At 37.2% G+C, this 19,626-nt stretch overlaps 1 pseudogene; it reads left to right on the forward strand.

Moving 5' to 3' along the window:
- Positions 1-18,241: 18,241 nt before the first annotated feature.
- LOC101698616 (disks large homolog 5 pseudogene) lies at positions 18,242-19,127 on the forward strand (annotated as a pseudogene).
- Positions 19,128-19,626: the final 499 nt, after the last annotated feature.

Here is a 19,626-nt window from a genome sequence, read left to right on the forward strand (position 1 = left end):
TAAAGCTACTGTGATAAAAACAGCATGGTATTGGCAAAGAAACAGACCCGAGGATAAGTGGAATAGATTAGAAGATGCAAAAACAACTTCAGACATACTCAGCTACCTCATCTTTGACAAAGGACTCAACTACCTTCACTGGAGGAAAGATAACAACCTATTTAATAAATGGTGTTGGAAAAACTGGATTTCAACCTGTCAGAGATTAAAACTAGACCCATATCTATCACCCTGCACTAAACTAAATCTAAATGGATTAAAGATCTAAATATTAAGACAGAAACACTAAACTTACTGGAAGATAAGCTAGGTAGAACTCTTGAAGATATTGGCATAGGAAAAGACTTTATGAACAAAACCTCAGTAGCACAGGAACTAGCAGAAAGAATCAACAACTGGGATTTCATCTTACTGAAAAGTTTCTGCACTGCAAAAGAAACCACCAACAGAGCTAAGAGACAACCTACAATGTGGGAAAAAAAATTTAGCAGCTGTAACTCAGGCAAAGGGCTACTATCTAGAATATATAAAGAACTGAAAAAAATCAGACCCCTCCCCACATTCAAAGACCCAATTCAAAAATGGGCATCTGAAATGAACAGACAGTTCTCAGACAAAGAAGTAAAAGCAGCAAATAAACATATGAACAAATGTTCAACATCACTGTTCATTCAAGAGATGCAGATGAAAACAACACTGAGATTCCACCTCACCCCAGAAAGAATGGCTGCTATCAAGAAATCAACAAATAACAAATGCTGGCGGGCATGTGGAGAGAAAGGAACACTTCTCCGTTGTTGGTGAGAGTGTAGACTGGTGCAACCACTATGGAAATCCAAGTGGTGATATCTCAAAGAACTAGGGCTGGAGGTCCCATTTGACCTTGCTATTCCCCTGCTGGGTATTTTCCCAAAAGAATTAAAAGAATCATACCACAGAGATATATGTGTACCCATGTTTATAGCTGCACAGTTTGTAATAGCTAAAGCCTGGAAACAGCCCAAGTCCCCATCAACTGGAAACTGGATAAAGAAGATGTGGTTCTTTTATAAAATGGAGCACTACTCAACCATAAAGAATGAGAAACTAGAGACATTTATAGCTAAATGGATGCATATTGAGGCCATACTCTTAAGTGAAATAAATAGGACACACGTGTAAATACTGAATAGTTTTCTCTAGTGTGAGAAACTGAGAGTGTAAATAAGGACTAAAAGGATTAATAACTAATAATTGATACTTTGAAATAGGAAAAGGTCCAAAGGGGTAGGGGTGGTGGGAGGAGATAGGGAAAGGAAAGAATGGAAAAGAAAAAATATGAGAAAAGAAAAAAAATGGAAACGAAGTCTATGTAAATAGGGAAGGGTGGTGGGGTGAAGAGTGCACAGGTAATGGGGAAAAAATAAGAACCAAGATACATCATGTACAGGTACAAGCACCCAAGAATGAATGTAAATGTATTGTGTACCTAAAATGTACCAATAAAAGAATTTAAGCAAAAAAAAAGTCATATAATTCTCTGAGGAATTACACCCACTCAAAACATTTTGAGGTTCTTAAGCATCAATTTATTTTGTTCACATGAAGATTATGTCTTTACTTCTGCCAAAGTGCACCAAAGTTGGTATGGAAGAAAATTTTCCAGACTCCTTTGAATTTACCCTTTTTTTGAGTCTAGCCTGTATTCCAAACATACCAGCTTGAATATGATAGATCATAACTTGGAGTCCAAAAATCACAGGCAAGGACTAATTCAGAGAAAGCTCACTTTTTCTGAGGATATGCTTTTGACAAATACAATACTGACCTTAGGAATAGACCTAGAGTTTTCCCAAACATTTTGCTTTCCTCTAGGATAGCACATTAGATAGAATAGCGATTATAGAGTTGGAAACCTAGGATTCAAGTTCTAGCTTTGCTATACATACTCATATTCAGTAACTTCACTTTTTTCTCTTCTGAAAAATGTAATGAATTATATCTAGCACAGAGTTATTATGAGGATGGCAGTACTGTATAAGCTATGTAACACTGTCAGCATTGAAGAAACTACTTGATACTTGTAGGGGACAGGGGAAGGGGACGTTACCAGAACCTCTGCAGTTAGTCCTGGTCTCCTGCGAGCCACGGCAGCACACGGCGAATTACAGGAAAGGTAGAAAAATGAGACCGAGAAGAAGCTGAGCTTTGGGTCTGATCAGTGCTGCTCTGGGCAGCAAAGACAAAAGCCCCCAGCTTACCACACCTTTTATTCAGTACATCGGGAGAAACAAATGTAACAGATGACTTGCAGAGAGTTCAATAGTTCACATTGGGATAAACAAGGTGTAACGGAAGGCTTGCAGAGAGTTCAGTACATCTCCGGCAAACAAGATGTTAATCAGTCCAAGAACAATGAGGAACTGAGCAGATGTTTGTTCTCCCAGGATGTTTCTTGTCCTGGAGAATCACAGCATCACTGGATCACTGAAGTCTCAGTTGTGACCCGAGGCCAAACTGGAGTTATTCTGTAGCTGGGCTGTAGGCAAGAGAACTAGGCTAACCAAATGATTTATCCCTAGAATTATGTAGTATTGCTCCCAACAGATACTGTTTTCAAAATTCTAGCCAATAAAAGTGTACATTAATCCACCAAACAACCCCAAAACATATCAATTCTTGTCCAAAATATGAATTCCAATTTGATATGGCTTATAATGTCCACCACAATCTGACCTTTCTTAACCCTAAAAACTCTTTTCTTGCCCTTCTATGCTCTAGTACCTCTACCCAACCTTCTCACAATTCCAAAAGGGCAGTAATTTTGAATATCTTCAAGCCTCTGCTTATGCATTCTATTTCTGTTTCCCTCTGTTCTCATTCTCAAAATAATCTTGATTCTTTAAATAATCAAAGAAACATTCATCCTTGCTTGTAAACATTCCATGGCCTTTCCATATGCTCCCAGAACATAATTCTAATGCCCACTGACTTCACTATATACAATATATTGTAATTTTCTTCTCTGTGCTCAATGTGACTCAGAGTGCCTTGAAAACAAAGACTGAGAATTTCACCCTATTATCCTTAGCACCTATTACAATTTCAAGGCACAGAGTTGATATGTCATAAAGGTTGACTGAATCAACAAATTGATTTGTGAAATGGCTCTCCAAAATAGAAAGGCAGAAAACAAGCCAAATATATAAAGCCCCAGATGTTCATATCCTGACCTTGGTCCAGTTTTATGTCTGAGTCAAGGCTGGACCTAAATCAAAACTAAGGGTGCCTGCTAAGATCAGTGACCTGGAAGCAAAGTAAAGCTGGTATTTGAAAAGTTAGATTTCTGATCTCAGAAGTTTCATTGAATTTGAAGGATTAGCCAAAGTACTAGAGTAAACTTGGCCCACTAGTCACTGTTGTGATGAGGAAAAAACACAACAGAACACTTAGTATATTATCAGAAATCCTCCATTCATTCCTAATCCTGATTCTTATTAGCCTGTATATGAAGCATAATTTGTCTGTGAATTTGTAAGTTTCCTCAACTTTCACTGGAGAATACAACCATTCCTACCTTGCAGAAGTGATATGAAGTTTAAACAAGATAAGGTACCCAAAGCACAAAATGTCTATTATAGTGGCTGATTCCAAGTAATATATGAAAACTATAATAATGACTACTATCATGTGAGAGTTTCAAGCCCAATAAACGCTTTTCATGTGGTTGCTTCTAAAGGATGCAGACAGATCCAAGAGTATTACCATTTAAATGGACCTGATTCTAAGAGTATATGAGCTCAGGTTTAGCACAAATAAAAGATTCATCATGGTTCTTTGGTGATCGGTCTACAACACATAAGACATGTATAGAGGGCAGAGGATTTCAAAAGCTGAATTCTGTTCTCACTGTGCTATCCAGTATACAGCAATGACTAAAAATCAGATGCCCTAAATCCATTTTTACCCTTAATCTTTCCTAGAAATATAAGAGGGAGATGATGAAATTATCTCCATTTTATAAAAGAAGAAAGTGTGTTCAGAGAAGTTAAATAATGTTCCTGGTCACACAAAAACAGCAAAAGCAAGATGCAAAACTGGTCTGTTGTTTTCCAGACCAATGCTGCTCTTTCACTGAGTTTTATCTCACAGTTTATGAAACTCAAAGCACATCATTTGCATTATGTCCATTGACCCTGCCAAATCTCCAGTACAACAACCAAACAATACTGAAACTTAATAGTTTTAAGTGGTTTTCTTGAGGTCACAAACCCACTCACCTGCAGTCCAAGGACCCAAGCCATTATCTGATTCATGCTCACCGTGGAGTGACCACTATCTGGCTAGACTGAGAAGTCTGGAAATAATGAGAAAACTTTTCAAATCCAGTGTTATAAACTTACATAAAACTTCTTTTCAGTAGAAAAGTTATAAAAGTTATTTTCATTTAGGGAAAAGATTATTGCACATTATATATAAATTTCTTCTCAACTTCCTTTAGTATTGGGAGAACTTAAGTAATATATATAAAATAATGCATTTACCAAAAAGCACACCTGGGATTTCAGGGATCTGTTCATAAATCACAAAACTGTAATGCTTTAAAGTAGGAATTTATTTATTCAGTAGATAAGACTTTGTTAAAAACTACAGAGATTTGGATAAAAATATAAATATGTGTTAAACACAGTTTTATGAATGCCATATGAATGACATTATACTAAGTGAATTTTTTAAATCTAACATTCAAAAAAAGCTTTTATTCCATTTGTTTGAAAAGTTTATCAAACATTTATTGAGCTGCCTATTGCCCTAGGCAAGGGGATCAGAGGTGAATGAGCCATGGTTGCAAACTCAAGAAGTTTCTGATCCAATAAGTTAAATTAACTGATTAATAAGTGAGCATAATAAATGATGTATTTTGTCTGCTTCTTCTATCATTCTGGAAATAAAACAGAGTGTATTGAATGGCCAGTTTTATAAAAAGATATAAATAGACACCAGAAAATAAGTGACACTCAAGCTGAATATTAGAAAAGAAACAGGTCTTGCAAGGTGGACAAGAAACTATAGGCAGCTGGGGCAAGGGGGTCAAAGACTATGGCTTTTTTGTCCTGGGAACTGAAAATAATGCTATGCAAGTGCAGTTCAGAGGACAAAAAGAAGCAAACATGGAAAGACTTGATATGTATTTATGCCAAAAACTATAACCACAGCAGTGAAGATGGACAGATGAGGATGCATATGTGAAATATCAAGGTCATAGGTGTGAGGCCTGGCTACATATGAAGGGTAAGAGAGAGAAAGTTTTGCTGCTTTGGTGGTTTCAGGATGTTAATAACTCAGATACAGAATAAAAGAGGGGCATATTTATGGGAAAGGACATCAAGTTCTTTCCATGGGATGGGCTTAAAAGTATGAATGACATTCATGGATAGGGAAAGCAAATAATCAGCCAGATAAATAAGACAGGATCTCAGAAGAAAGGTCCAGACTTGAGAAGCAGTGTCAGATTCTGTCATATCTGGATGGTTGGTAATATGACGTGAATGGAGGACTCTGCTCAGAAAGGGTAGATAAAGTAGAAAGGGGAAAAGAGTAAGTACAGCGTGCTAAGCATATACATTTAAGATATGGCAGAAAGGCCAGGAAAATGGAAAGAAACTCTGAAAAGGGAGGATTATGGGAAGAGGGAGAAAGAAAAGAAAAAGGGCAAGGAATAAGAATAGTAGGAGGAGGAAGAAGAGTCATTTAGAAAGAAAAACCAAGGAAATTATGTGAGAAGAATTCCAAGAATAAAGAGGGAGCAGTTACTCCCAAATGCCACAGTGGACATAAGGGGGGGAAAGCACTAAGAAGAAACAAGTCTATAGAAGAAAATTAAAAATGGCATGTAAATAGAATATTACCCTGCATTAAGAAGGATGAGCTTCAGACATTTATGACTAAATGGATGGACCTTGAACCATACTCTTAACTGAAATAAATTGGACACACATGTTTGAGTGCCATGTTGTTTCTCTGGCATGAGAAACCAAAGGTGGAAATAAGGATTAGAATTGGGGAGATTGGGTCAGTAGTGTCCAAAAGTTGTGGGTTTCTCCCTTTTATCCCTATATCTGGGACTGAATTAATGTTTGAGCCTTTGGCTAATGGGAAAGACATCTTTGGAATGATATTTCCTAAGTCACAAGCAAGAATTCACATAGATGACTAGATGGGGGCTGTGTTTAAGAATGGCACCTTTGAAATATTGGTTGTCAAGCATCTGGTTATCTACCCAAAGGCCTGCATTTTAACTATTTTTAACATCCACTTAATCTTGCAGTCTGAACCTTTTTCTCCAACTGAATTCTTACTTTCATGCTCTGAGAAAATATCCCACAGGACTGGGCCCTCCTTAAGCATCTATCTTCCTTCTAATCTATGTAAATCTCTGTGATGGTTATCTTATATAAAATACTGTCAGATTTTACTGTTCACAGTTTCTATTAAATGTTAAAGAAAAAAAAAGAAGATAAATAAAAATAGGTAGAATTTCTAATAATTTCCCAAATTATATATTCCATGGTTTCAAAAATATTTCAATATATATGCTAACTTGTTTCATTTATACTACTAGGCCCTCTTAGTTCATTGAAAACAAAGTTTTGTCCTATTATCTGTTTTTTTTTTGTAAGAGTCTTTTTTGTCTATGACTTGTACTCTAACATTTTAGCCATTCTTTTAAGATCATCATACATAGTGTATTAACTGTTATTCTTTAATTAATCTGTTATGAAATTTTACTTTATTTTTTCATAGACTTTTAAAAAACATTTTCTTTATTAATAGCTACATGTATTATATTGAAATAAAAAATTTTAAAATTATATTTCAAAGTGAATAGCATGTAATACTCAGACATAAGATGATAAGACTCTTCATTGAAACAAAAATGAGGAAATGATGAGAATAAGTGGAACAGAAGAGTCATTAAGAATTAATGACATGATTTGTATTCTTATTCAATAATAGGGTTATAAAAAAGAATGGCCAAGGATGACCTCACTAAATTTTATAGCATAGATGACACAATTCATCAAAATAAGGAACATAAGAGCAGGTTTGGTCACAGATACATACAAATACAAAATGAATTGAATTTTGTAGGTGTTTTGTTTTAAGTTCCTATGGCACATGCAATGCAGATTCAATAGAAATATAAAGAGGATTCAATCAATCCTCCTGAACAGAGAATGACCAAGATATATAGAAATACATCACCAATCTAAAGTGAATAAAGAACTGAAGTAATGAAATGGAAAATACTGGAAGAAAAGGCAAGGAAAAGAAATTATAACCTCAAAGAAGCAATGAAGAGCTAGAAGGAAAATACAGAATGATCATAGTTTGACATCTGAAGAGTTGAAGAACCACTTGCAATAATTACTATGTGACTCCAAAAGTGAAATAGCTGGGAAAAAGAGAGTTATTGGGATATATGAGTTCAGGAAGATTTGAGGATAAAAAGAATCATATCCACTTATATATGAAAATGATCTAGGAAAACAGCAGAAGTTGGAAGAATTAAAAATAATTGTAGGAGTACAAGTTATTGTTGGAAATGGGGACATGACCAGAATTTCAGGAGATTGAAGCAATGATACAATTAATATAATTAGTTATATGTAGGGGTATTTTATGAAAGGAAGTAGGAGGAATTGTATGTGATGGGAGTAAGAGAATATTGTTGAAAAAGCCCTGCAGCTTTCCTGCATGTGACACAAAGCAGAAAAGTCTTTGCTCCAGAAGGTAGTAGAAGAAAATGGGGTCCCTGCAGAAAAGTCAGATAAAAGTTTGACAATAAAGATCCATGGAAAGGAGATGGAGGTAGGCTTAGAGGAAGGTAAACATTAAGGAATGAGGCTGGCAGTGCTTTTTATACTAAGCAGAAGATGGAGACTCTTCTCTTTTACCCATATCTGTGATACTAATCATTTTGAGAATTGTAGCAGTCAAGTTTTATAATGGGCAAGTCTGTCAGAAACCTAATGGGTTCACTTGAGCTAGAATTTGATGCCTGGGCATTGCTTTAGATACTCCTACAAGAAGCTTGTGGTGATGGGGAGGACACATTCTCTGGTCTTTCCTTTTATAGACCCTTTCTAGCATAATAGAAAGATGAAAATTTTCTGCTGGATCTAAGAATCCTGCCTTCATCTGGTTTCTGTGGCCCTACCTAAGCACTTGAGAATATTCTCTACTGTCACTTTTATAGATTTATTTGCTTGGTTTTTTTTTTATTTCAGTACTGCTGGTTGAGCTCAGGGCCTTTGCACTGACTACATCCCAGCCTGCTTTTAATTTTTTAGCTTTCAGATGATTCTAAGTCTCTAAGCTGCCCAGGCTGGGCTCAAATTTGGGATCCTTCTGCCTCAACCTCCCAGAGTGCTGGGTCTATAGCCATGTGACAACATGCCTGGGTTCTTTTTAAAGATAGTTACTTATATGAGTGATACCTTTCTGGAACAACAGGAAAGCAGGAAGCAGGGAGGCTGAAGCAGTAAGCAGCAGTTCCCTAATCACAAATATATTGCTAACACATTAAAACGCTTTTGTCATCTTGGTATAAAGTTATCCAGAGTGACAGCAGGAATTAGGTCATAGATGAAAATGTGGCCAGATGCAAAAGATCTCAGTGACATGAAGTTCAAAGACTTTCATACAACTTCCTTTAGGAATAAAATTGGTAAGAATTAGGGATTATTTTCATGGTAGTAGAAGAGGGTCAGAGTAGTTCTGGAAGATTCAGAATTTCCTTATTGGAAAATAAAAATTATAAAATGTGCTTTGCAGAATTGTTTAGAGAATTATATGAGATAAATGTAACCAAATTATTACCACAATACTAGACACATGGTAGATACAGGACTCTCATAATGTGGACATTTATTTTTATATGAATTCTTTCTATACTTCATTTTAATCTTACAGATAGCCAATGACTTAAAATAGTTGTTGTGGAATCTGATATTCAAAAACTCATCATTCATTTAGTTCTTGTCTTTTAACCAATCTCAGTTATTCCTATCTCTGTATATTAATTCAGAACTTCTAATTCTCTATAGCTAAGAATTTCTTCATTCATCACAAAAATGATTTAAAATAATGGTTCTACCCTTTACCGGTCATATGATAGTAGTCAAGTTATTAGACTTTAAGTTTTAATCCTTTGTTTAAAAACTGGAGAAAACTTATTGACTTCACAGGCTTGCTGTGGAATTAAGATAAGAAAACATCTGGAATGTTAATAATACATTATAATTGCTCAATAAAGTTTGTTATAAGAAAGTATAACTTTCTAATTGCATTTTTCAAACATTTTGAAGATTTTTATTTTCAATTTAAACCCCTTCCAGGCATGGTGGTGCATGTCTGTAATCCAGTGCTCTAGGAGCCTGAGGCAAAGAGGATTGTATGTTCAAGCCCAGCCTGGGCTATGTAGTGATTGAGAACACCCTGATTCAAAATTAAAAAAAAAAAAAATTGAAACCCACACAGCCACAAGTCAATATTTTCCTCACCAGGAGAAATACATTTCTGAAATTGGAAGAGAACCAAAAGATGGAGGGAAGGGGGAGGGATGAAGAGGACAGCAAGAGAATTAAAATGTGTTATGTAACATGTACCAACACACCACAAGAAATGTAATCATTATACACTGCAAATAAGAATTAATAATTTTAAAAATTAAATGTTGAGGGGACAATAAAAACAGAGAAGTCTCAATCCTGTCAAGGTTTATGTAGCTTTGGAGACTTAAACCATCTCTCAGAAACAGGATGTTTTTACATTTGCTCCAACATGGTCATAAAACACAATTGGTAATATATTAGAAGACATTCACTATCTTAGGTATGAAGTTATAAAGAACAGTTGTAAAAGTTAGGACATAAAAAATGATGACAAAGTGTAATCAATACTGATGTTTTACATCAAAACTGTTAATCAATACTGATACCTTAATTCAATGTACCAGCTTTGTTTTCTACAAAGTGCTTTCAAAACTCTGATCCCACATGGCTCATGTAATGTTCCTTCAGAGAGAAGTATAATATACATTGTCATTTCCATTCTAGGGACAAAGATCTAAGGATCAAAACTGATTTCATCAGGGTAAAACAGCAGGTAAATACCAGATCTGGAGATTAAACCTAGTCTTCCCAATTCCAAAACCTACCTTTTTCTCACATAAGGAGTTTGAGTGGCAAAGCCCATATTAAAATTACATATCCAAATTTTAATTTTATGAATTGTTTTATTAGATCATAACTGCCTCTCCTGTCATTTAATAGTGTTTTCAGAGTGCCAACTTTCCCTATGTGATACTATTGAAATCAACTAATGCATTTCTATAATACAGTTTTAGTCAAAGAATGTTGAAATGGAAGTTTCTATTTAAAAATCCAGTTTAATCTTACATCAAGAAATCAACATTAAAGACTGCCCCCAGTGTGGTGGAGCACACCCTCCCACACACACACCAGAGCCAAGGAGATGAGCCTCCCAGTCTGCCATAAGACTGGCCCCAGCTGCTAGGAGCAGAGCAGCCCACCCCCAGCACTTAGGAGGTGAGCTGAAAGGGGGGCCAGCAGCACACACCACTCCCACCTCCCCTTGAAATGAGAAGACATGTAAACAACCCTCAAAACCAGACTCCCAGATCACCTAAAGCAACCCCAAAGGAAAATGAGATGGAAGAATCTGATACTTGACCACTTGGAATCTGAACTGGGAATGAAAGAGGATCTGGAAAAATGAAATCAGAAACACTTTCTCAGAAAACAGCAGAGATTGTGCCCATAGTGCAAGACATGATTAATAAATCTAGAGAGGATAAAGATAAAAAAATAAAGGAGCTAAGGAACATAATGGAATCCCAAATTAGGAAACAAATGGAATCCATACAACAGATGCAAACAGATTTCCAGGATACTAAAACTCTATTGAAAGTTTACACAGCAGAATGAGCCAATGTGAGGACAATATTTCAGATAGAAGATAAGATTGTAATTAGTGACCAGGAAAAGAAAAACTTCTTTAAAATTTCAAGGGAAAATGAGAAATCAATCCAGCAACTTCTAGATGGGAGTTAAAGAAGAAACAGGAGAGAGTGCAGATGACAAAAAAACTCTTCACAGAAGTGATGGCAGAAAACTTCCCAAGCAGGAGGAAAGAACATGACAAATAAGTGATGCATATACTACTCCAAATAGCCGTGATCAAAAAAAATCTACACATAGGCATATAATAGTTAAGATTCCAGAAACCCATCTTAGGAACAAAATTCTACAAGCAGTTAGAGAAAAGAAACAAATCACATACAAAGGAAAGCCCATCAGAATTACAGGACGCTTCTGAATACAAAGCCTCACAGCAAGAAGAACTTGGAATGACATATTCCAAGCCCTAAAGGAAAACAGTCTCCAACCCTGACTGATGTACACTGCAAAACAATCTTTCAAAATTCAAGGAGAAATAAGATATTTTCATGACAAAGAGCACCTTAGGAACTTCATGAATACCAAACCAGCACTGCAAGAAATTTTACACAATATCCTAGGAAAAGATGAGGAGGATCACAACCCCAGGAAGACAAGCAGAATGAATGCATCAGGCATGACAAGAAATGAAAGTAAAGGGGGAGAATCCAACAAAAAGAAAAAGTCATGACAATGATGTCAATATGTATCAGATATATTGAACCATCAATGTTAATGGTCTAAATTCATCAATTAAAAGAAACAAACTGGAAGAATGGGTCAAGAAGCAAGATCCAAAAATATGCTGGATATAAGAAACACACTTAATTCAAAAATAAACTCATAGACTGCAAGTTAAAGGGTGGAAAACAATACTCCTTGTGACAGTAGCCAGAAAAAAAGCCGGAGTAGCTATCCTCTTTGCAGATCAAGTGGATTTGAAACTAACACTGATTAAGAAAGACAAAGGAAGACACTACATCCTTGTAAAGGGAACAATCCAAGAGGAAGAGATGACAATCATAAACAATGATACAACAAACGCTAGGGAGCCCAAATATATGAAACAAATACTAATGGACATGAAAAATCTAATAAGCACTAATACAATAGTAGTGGGGGGACTCAATACCCTACTGTCACAAATAGATAGATCAACAAGATAAAAAATTAGCAAGGAAATACTAGAACTCAAACTCTTGAACAAATGAATTTGACAAATGTTTACAGAGTGTTCCACCCCACAAAATCAGAATACACATTCATCTCAGCTGCACATGGGTTGTTCTCCAAAATAAACCACATACTCACTCATAGAACATATTTAAGTAAGTACAAAGAAATGGAACTTATCCTGTGTATGAAATTAAATTGGAGATCAATAGCAAAAGAAACCACAAGAATTTCATAACTGTGTGGAAATTGAACAACACACTTTTGAATAACCAATGGGTTACTGAGGAAATTAAAGGATAAATCAAACAATTCCTACAATCAAATGACAATGATAATACAACATTTCAGAATCTATGGGAAAAAATAAAAGCAGGCTTATGAGGGAAATTTATAACAATGAATACTCACAGGAAAATCGAGGGAGCCCAATTAAACAACCTGATGCTGAACCTCAAGCTTCAAGAAAAAGAAGACCAGGACAAACCCAAAGCTCATACAAGGGAGGAAATTGTAAAGATCAGAACAGAAATCAATGCAATGGAGACTTAGAGAACAATACAAAAAAATCAATGAATCCAAGAGTTGTTCAAAAGAATAAATAAAATCTATAAACACTTAGACAACCTTATCAAAAAAAGGAATGAAAAGGTTCAAATCAATGCAATTAAGAATGATACAGGTGAAATGACTTCAAATCCACCAGAAATCCAGAAGATCATCAATACCTACTTTGAAAATTTGTACTCTAATAAAAGGGAAAACATAGAATGGACAGATTCCTGTATACGTACGAATTGCCAAACTTCACTGAAGAAGATATAAAAATTATAAACACTTCAATTGCAATCAGTAAAATTGAAAACGTAATTAAAAATTTATCAACACAGAAAAGCCCAGATCCTGACAGCTTCACTACTGAATTCTATAAGATATTTAGAAAAGAACTATTGCCATTCCTCTTTTATTTTTTTCCTTAAATTCTTTTATTGGTACATTTTAGGTATACAATACATTTACATTTATCACTGGGTGCTTGTAGCTATACATTATGTATCTTGGTTCTTATTTTTTCCCCATTACCTGTGTTCCCTTCACCCCCTCCACCCTAGCCTATTTACATAGACTTCATTTTCATTCTTTTTCTTTGCTCATAATTTTTCGTTTCCCTTCCTCCCTTACTCTTCCCCTCAAAACACCCCTACAACTTTGGACCTTTTCTTCCTACTTCAAATTATCAATTATTCATTTTAATCATTTTAATCCTCATTTACACTTTCACTTACACTAGAGAAACTATTCAGTATTTACATGTGTCCTATTTATTTCACATAAGAGTATGGCCTCAATATAATATGCACCCCTTTAGGTATAAATGTCTCTAGTTTCTCATTCTTTATGGTTGAGTGCTATTCCATTATATTAAAAAAAAAACCACTTCTTTATCCAGATTCCAGCTGATGGGCACTTGGGCTGTTTCCATGCTTTTGGGATTACAAACTGTGCTGCTATAAACATGCATGCACATATATTGCTGTGGCATGATTGTTTTAATTCTTTAGGGAAGATACCGAGCAGGGGAATGGCTGGGTCAAATGGGACCTCTAGTCCTAGTTCTTTGAGGTATCTCCATACTGATTTCCACAGTGCTTGCACCAGTCTGCACTCCCAATAACAATAGAGAAGAGTTCCTTTCTCCCCACACCCACTCCAGCATTTGTTATTGGTTGACTTCTTAACAGCAGCCATTCTTTCTGGGATGAGGTGGAATTTCAGTGCTGTTTTCATCTGCATCTCTCGACCAGTGGTGTTGAACATTTTTTTCAGATATTTATTTGCTGCTTTTACTTCTTTGTCTGAGAAATGTCTATACATTTCAGATGCTCATTTTTGAATTAGGTATTTGAATTTGGTGGGTCTGATTTTTTGTTCAGTTCTTTATAGATTGTAGATAGTAGTCCTTTGTCTGAGATACAGCTGCTAAAAATTTTTTCCCACATTGTAGGTTGTCTCTTAGCTCTGTTGGTGGTTTCTCTTGCAGTACAGTAGCTTTTTAATAAGATGAGATCCCAGTGGTTAATTCTTTGTGCTAGATCCTGTGCTACTGAGGTTTTGTTCATAAAGTCTTTTCCTATGCCAGTGTCTTCAAGAGTTCTACCTAAATTGTCTTCCAGCAAGTTTAGTATTTCTGTCTTAATATTTAGATCTTTAATTCACTTTGATCTTCTTTTAGTGCACGGTGAAAAATAAAGGTCTAGTTTTAATATTTGGCAGGTTGAAATCCAATTTTTCCAACACCATTTATTAAATAGGCTATCTTTCCTCAAATGAGGGTGGTTGGCTCCTTTGTCCAAGATGAGGTGTTTGAGTACATCTGGAGAAGTATGTGGATCTTCTAATCTATTCCACTGACCCTCAGTTCAGTTCATTTGCCAGTACCATGCTGTTTTTATCACAGTAGCTTTGCAGTATAGTTTCACATTGGGGATTGTGATACCTCCTGCCCTGTCTCTGATGTTTAGAATTGCTTTTGCTATTCTTTTGTTGTTGTTGTTGTTGTTAAATGCTTTTATTGGTACATTGTAGGTATACAACAAAATTACATTTCTCATTGGGAATTGTACCTTTACATAATGCATCTTGGTTCTTATTTTTTCCCCATTCCTAGCCCTCCCTTCACCCCCTCCACCCTTCCCTATTTACAAAGACTTTATTTCCATTTTTTCCATTTCTCAGCATTTTTCCTTTCCCTTCTTTCCTTTCCCCTGACCCTCCCACTACCCCTGCCCCTTTGGACCTTTTCTTCCCATTTTGCATTATTGATTATTCATTCTAATCATTGGTACATTTTAGGTATACAATATAATGACATTCATCATTGGAAATTTGCATCTTTACATGGTCTCTCTTGGTTCTTATTTTTCACCCTTGCCCTGCCCTCCCTTCAACCCCTCCATTCCTCCCTATTTACAAAGAGTTTGTTCCTATTTTTCCATTTTCTCATATTAATCCCATTCCCTTCTTTCCTTTCCCCTACACCTCCCACTTCCTTCCCCTTTGCCCGTTTTCTTCCTATATCACATTACCTATTACACATTTTAGTCCTTATTTACACTTTTAGTTTCTCACACCAGAGAAACTATTCAGAATTTATACATGTGTGTCCTATTTATTTCACTTAAGAGTATCACCTCAATGTGCATCCAGTTAGCTATAAATGTCTCTAATTTCTCATTTTTTATGGCTGAGTGGTGCTTTATTTTATAAAGAAACCACATTTTCTTTATCTAGTCTCCAGTTGATGGGCATTTGGGCTGTTTCCAAGTTTTAGCTATCCCAAGCTGTGCTGCTATGAACATGGGTGCACATATACCACTGTGGTATGATTCTTTTAATTCTTTAGGGAAGATCCACAGCAATGGAATAGCAAGGTCAAATGGGACTTCCAGTCCTAGTTCTTTGAAGTATTTCCATACTGATTTCCACAGTGGTTGAACAAGTCTACTATCCCACCAGCAATAGAACAGAGTTCCTCTTTCCCCACAGCCACACCAGCATTTGTTATTGGTTGATTTCATGATAGCAGCCATTCTTTCTGGAACGAGGTGGAATCTCAGTGTTGTTTTCATTTGCATCTCTCAAACGACCAGTGATGTTGAACATTTTTTCATGTATTTATTTGATATTTCTATTTATTTATCTGAGAAATATCTGTTCATTAAAGATGCCCATTTTCAGATTGGGAGGTCTTTAAATTTGGGAGGTCTGATCTTTTTAAGTTCTTTATAGATTCAAGATAGTAGACCTTTGTCTGAAGAAGAGCAGGTGAAGATTTTTTCCCACATGGTGGGTTGTCTTTTCACTCAGTTGGTGGTTTCTCTTGCTATGCAGAAGCTTTTTAATAAGAATAGATCCCACTTGATGATTGTTTGTGCTAGTTCCTGGGCAACTGAGGTTTGTTCATAAGATCTTTTTCTACACCAATGTCTTCAAGAGTTCTACCTAAACTCTGCTCCAGCTGGTTCAGAGTTTCTATTTTAATATTTAGATCTTTAATCCATTTTGATTTTAGTTTAGTGCATGGCGAGAGATATAGGTCTAGTTTTAATCTTTGGCAAGCTGAAACCCAATTTTTTCAGCACCATTTATTAAAGAGGCTATCTTTCCTCCAGTGAGAGTGTTTGACTCCTTTATCAAAGATGAGATGGCTGAGTGCACCTGGAATTGTTTCTGCATCTTCTAATCTGTTCCACTGGTCCTCAAGTCTGTTTCTTTACCAGTACCATGCTGTTTTATCACAGTAGCTTTGTAGTATAATTTCAAGTTGGGGGTTGTGATACCCCCTGCCATGTCTCTGTTACCTAGAATTGCTCTTGCTATTCTGGGTCTCTTCTTGTTCTAAATGAATTTTTGGATTGTTTTCTCAAGGTCCATGAAGTAAACTGGTGGTATTTTAATTTGGACTGCATTGTATCTATGTAGCAGTTTTGGAAGCATGGCCATTTTCACTATGTTGATCCTTCCTACCCAGGAGCAAGGGATATCTTTCCATTTTCTGATATCTTCTTCAATCTCTCTTTTCAGAGTGCTATAGTTTTCAGAGAAGAGGTCTTTGATTTCTTTTATTAAGTTGATTCCTAGGTATTTCAGTTTTTTGCATGCTATTGTGAAAGGAATTGTTTGCCCTATTTCTCTCTCAGTGAGTCTGTTGTTTGTGTAGAGGAAATCTATTGACTTTTGTGTATTGACCTTGCATCCAGCTATTTTACTGAGTTTGGCTTCTAAGCCCAGAAGAGTTTTGGTGGAGTTCTTGGGGTCTTCTATATAGAGTATCATGTCATCTGCAAATAATGACAATTTGACTTCTTCATTACCTATCTTTATTCCTTTTATTTCTTTCTCTTGTCTAATTGCCATGGCTAATGTTTTCAGAACTGTATTGAACAAGAGTGGTGATGGTGAACATCCTTGTCTTATTCCTGATTTGAGTGTGAAGGATTTCAGTTTTTGACCATTTAGTATGATATTGGCTATTGGTTTTTCATAGATGGCTTCTATCAGTTTGAGGTAGAGACCATCTATTCCAAGTTTTTGTAGGGTTTTTATCATAAATGCATTTTGGATTTTGTCAAATGCTTTTTCTGTGTCTATGGAGATAATCATATGGTTTTTGTCCTTGGCTCTATTGATATAGTGTATTTCATTGATTGATTTGCATGTATCGTACCATCCCTGCATCCCTAGGATGAATCCCACTTGATCACAGTGTATGATCTTCTTGATGATCTTCTGCATTCTGTTTGCCAGTATCTTATTAAGGATTTTTGCATCTATGTTCATTAGTGAGATTGGCCTATAGTTTTCTTTTTTGGTAGAGTCTTTCTCTGCTTTGGTGATGAAGGTGATGCTTGCTTCCAGGAATGAATTTGGGAGTATTGCTTCCCTTTCAAATTCATTGAAGAGTTTAAACAGTGGGGCAGCAGGTCCTCTGTAAATGTCTTGTAGAATTCAGCAGTGAAGCCATCAGGGCCTGGGCTTTTCTTAGTTGATAAGTTTTTAATTATGTTTTCAATTCATTGGTTGATATTGGGTTGTTCAGAATTTTTAGGTCTTCTTCGTTCAGCTTTGGTAACTCATATGTATCTAGGAATCTGTCCATTTCTTCTGTGTTTTCCATCTTATTGGCCTATAGGTTCTGGAAGTAGGTATTGATGATCCTCTGGATTTCTGCCGGGTCTGTTGTCATTTCACCCTTTTCAATCCTAATTGCATGGATTTGGGCCTTTTCTTTCCTTTATCTGATAAGGCTGGCTAAAGGTTTGTCAATTTTGTTGACTCTTTCAAAGAACCAACTCTTGGCTTCATTGATTTTTTTGTATCATTCTCTTAGTCTCCATTGCATTGATATCTCCTCTGATCTTTATAATTTCCTCCCTTGTATGAACTTTGGGGTAGCCCTGCTCTTCTTTTTCTAGAAGCTTGAGGTTCAGCATCAGGTTGTTTAATTGGGCTTTTTCTGTTTTCCTAATATGCATCCTCTATGTGGACAACACCCTGCCCCAGGGCACGTTTGGGTGCTGGATGGCATGGCAGCTGGATGAGAGCACCCACAGGATGCAGCGCAGATAGATCCCCAGCAAATACGTGATGGACCAGGAGTTCTCCAGGAGGCTCAGCATGTCTGAGGTCAAAGACAATGGCAGCACTTCGAAGACGCTGTCAGCAGCCGCACACCGGTCCTTCTTTCGCAGGAAACACAGGCACAAATGCAGCGGGTCCAAAGATGGGAAGGACCTCCTCTCCTTGGACACCTTTTCCAGTGACTCCATTCCACTCTTTGAAGAATCAATGAGCCTGGCCTATCAGTGGGTCCAGAAGGTGGACTGCACCTCGCTGAGGCCTGTCCTGACCCTGGGGCCCTTACTGGACAAAGGTGAAGGAGATTCTGGTGAACAAGGCACCCAGCAAGTTCTGCAGGTTCCTGCTTCAGGTGATGAAAGCCTCCCAGCAAGCCATCAAGCGGGGTGTCAAGGACTGCCTGTTTGTGGACTACAAGTGGAGGAACGCCCATTTCGACATGACCACGGTGGCTTCAATAAAGGAGATCACAGAAAAGAACAGGCACTGTCTGCTGGACATCGCCCCACAAGCCATTGTGTGGCTGCACCATATGCACATCTACCCCATCATCATCTTCATCCACTACAAGAGCACCAAGCAGATCAAGGAACAGAGAAGCCCCGTGTACCTGAGGGACAAGGTGACACAGAGACATTCCAAAGAGCAGATGGAGACAGCTCAGGAGATCAAGCAGGAATATAGCAAGTACGTCACAGCAGTCATCCAGGGAGGACCCCTCTCAAGCATTTGCACTCAGATCTTGGCAGTCATCAATCAAGAACAGAGCAAAGCCCTGCGGATCCCGGCCGGCCTGATCTAGGAGGAGCCTGATGGTGGGGAGCCCTGCTCACTCTTCCAGAGACTGAACACTACGATGTGCAGGAGAAAGGCTCTAGAGCCGGGGCTCCGGGAGTACCTCCTTAGTGACCAGAGTGCCAGGCCTGCACACTGCTCCTCACGCCTGTACTTTGAGACAAAACAAAGCAAAACACAAAACTTAGATGGAGGGGTCCAATACCCACCTTCCTGTAGTCAGCTGGTCAGATGCTGCACAGAAAACCTTCAGATCACAAGTTTGCAAGCCTTTTCTAAGTATTTGGTTGTTTATGTTTACTTGAACAGCTCCATGTTGTGGGACCCAGCCCCTGCCCCTGTCACCCTGTTTCTTTGGTGTTGCTTCTGTTCCTATCTTCAGCGAAATGACCCTGGGACCCCATGGAGGCTTCTTTGCTTCAGAAAGTTCTTGTAGGTGGGACCAGAGCATCAACAGACTCCCACTCCTCAGTGGCACCTCTCCTGGAAGGATCTCACCACTGCAGGTGCTCAGACA

This window comes from Heterocephalus glaber, unplaced genomic scaffold (assembly GCF_053883595.1).
Source record: "Heterocephalus glaber isolate CG9 unplaced genomic scaffold, H.glaber_assembly_v1.0 deba00001428, whole genome shotgun sequence".
In the NCBI taxonomy this organism is placed as follows: domain Eukaryota; kingdom Metazoa; phylum Chordata; class Mammalia; order Rodentia; family Bathyergidae; genus Heterocephalus; species Heterocephalus glaber.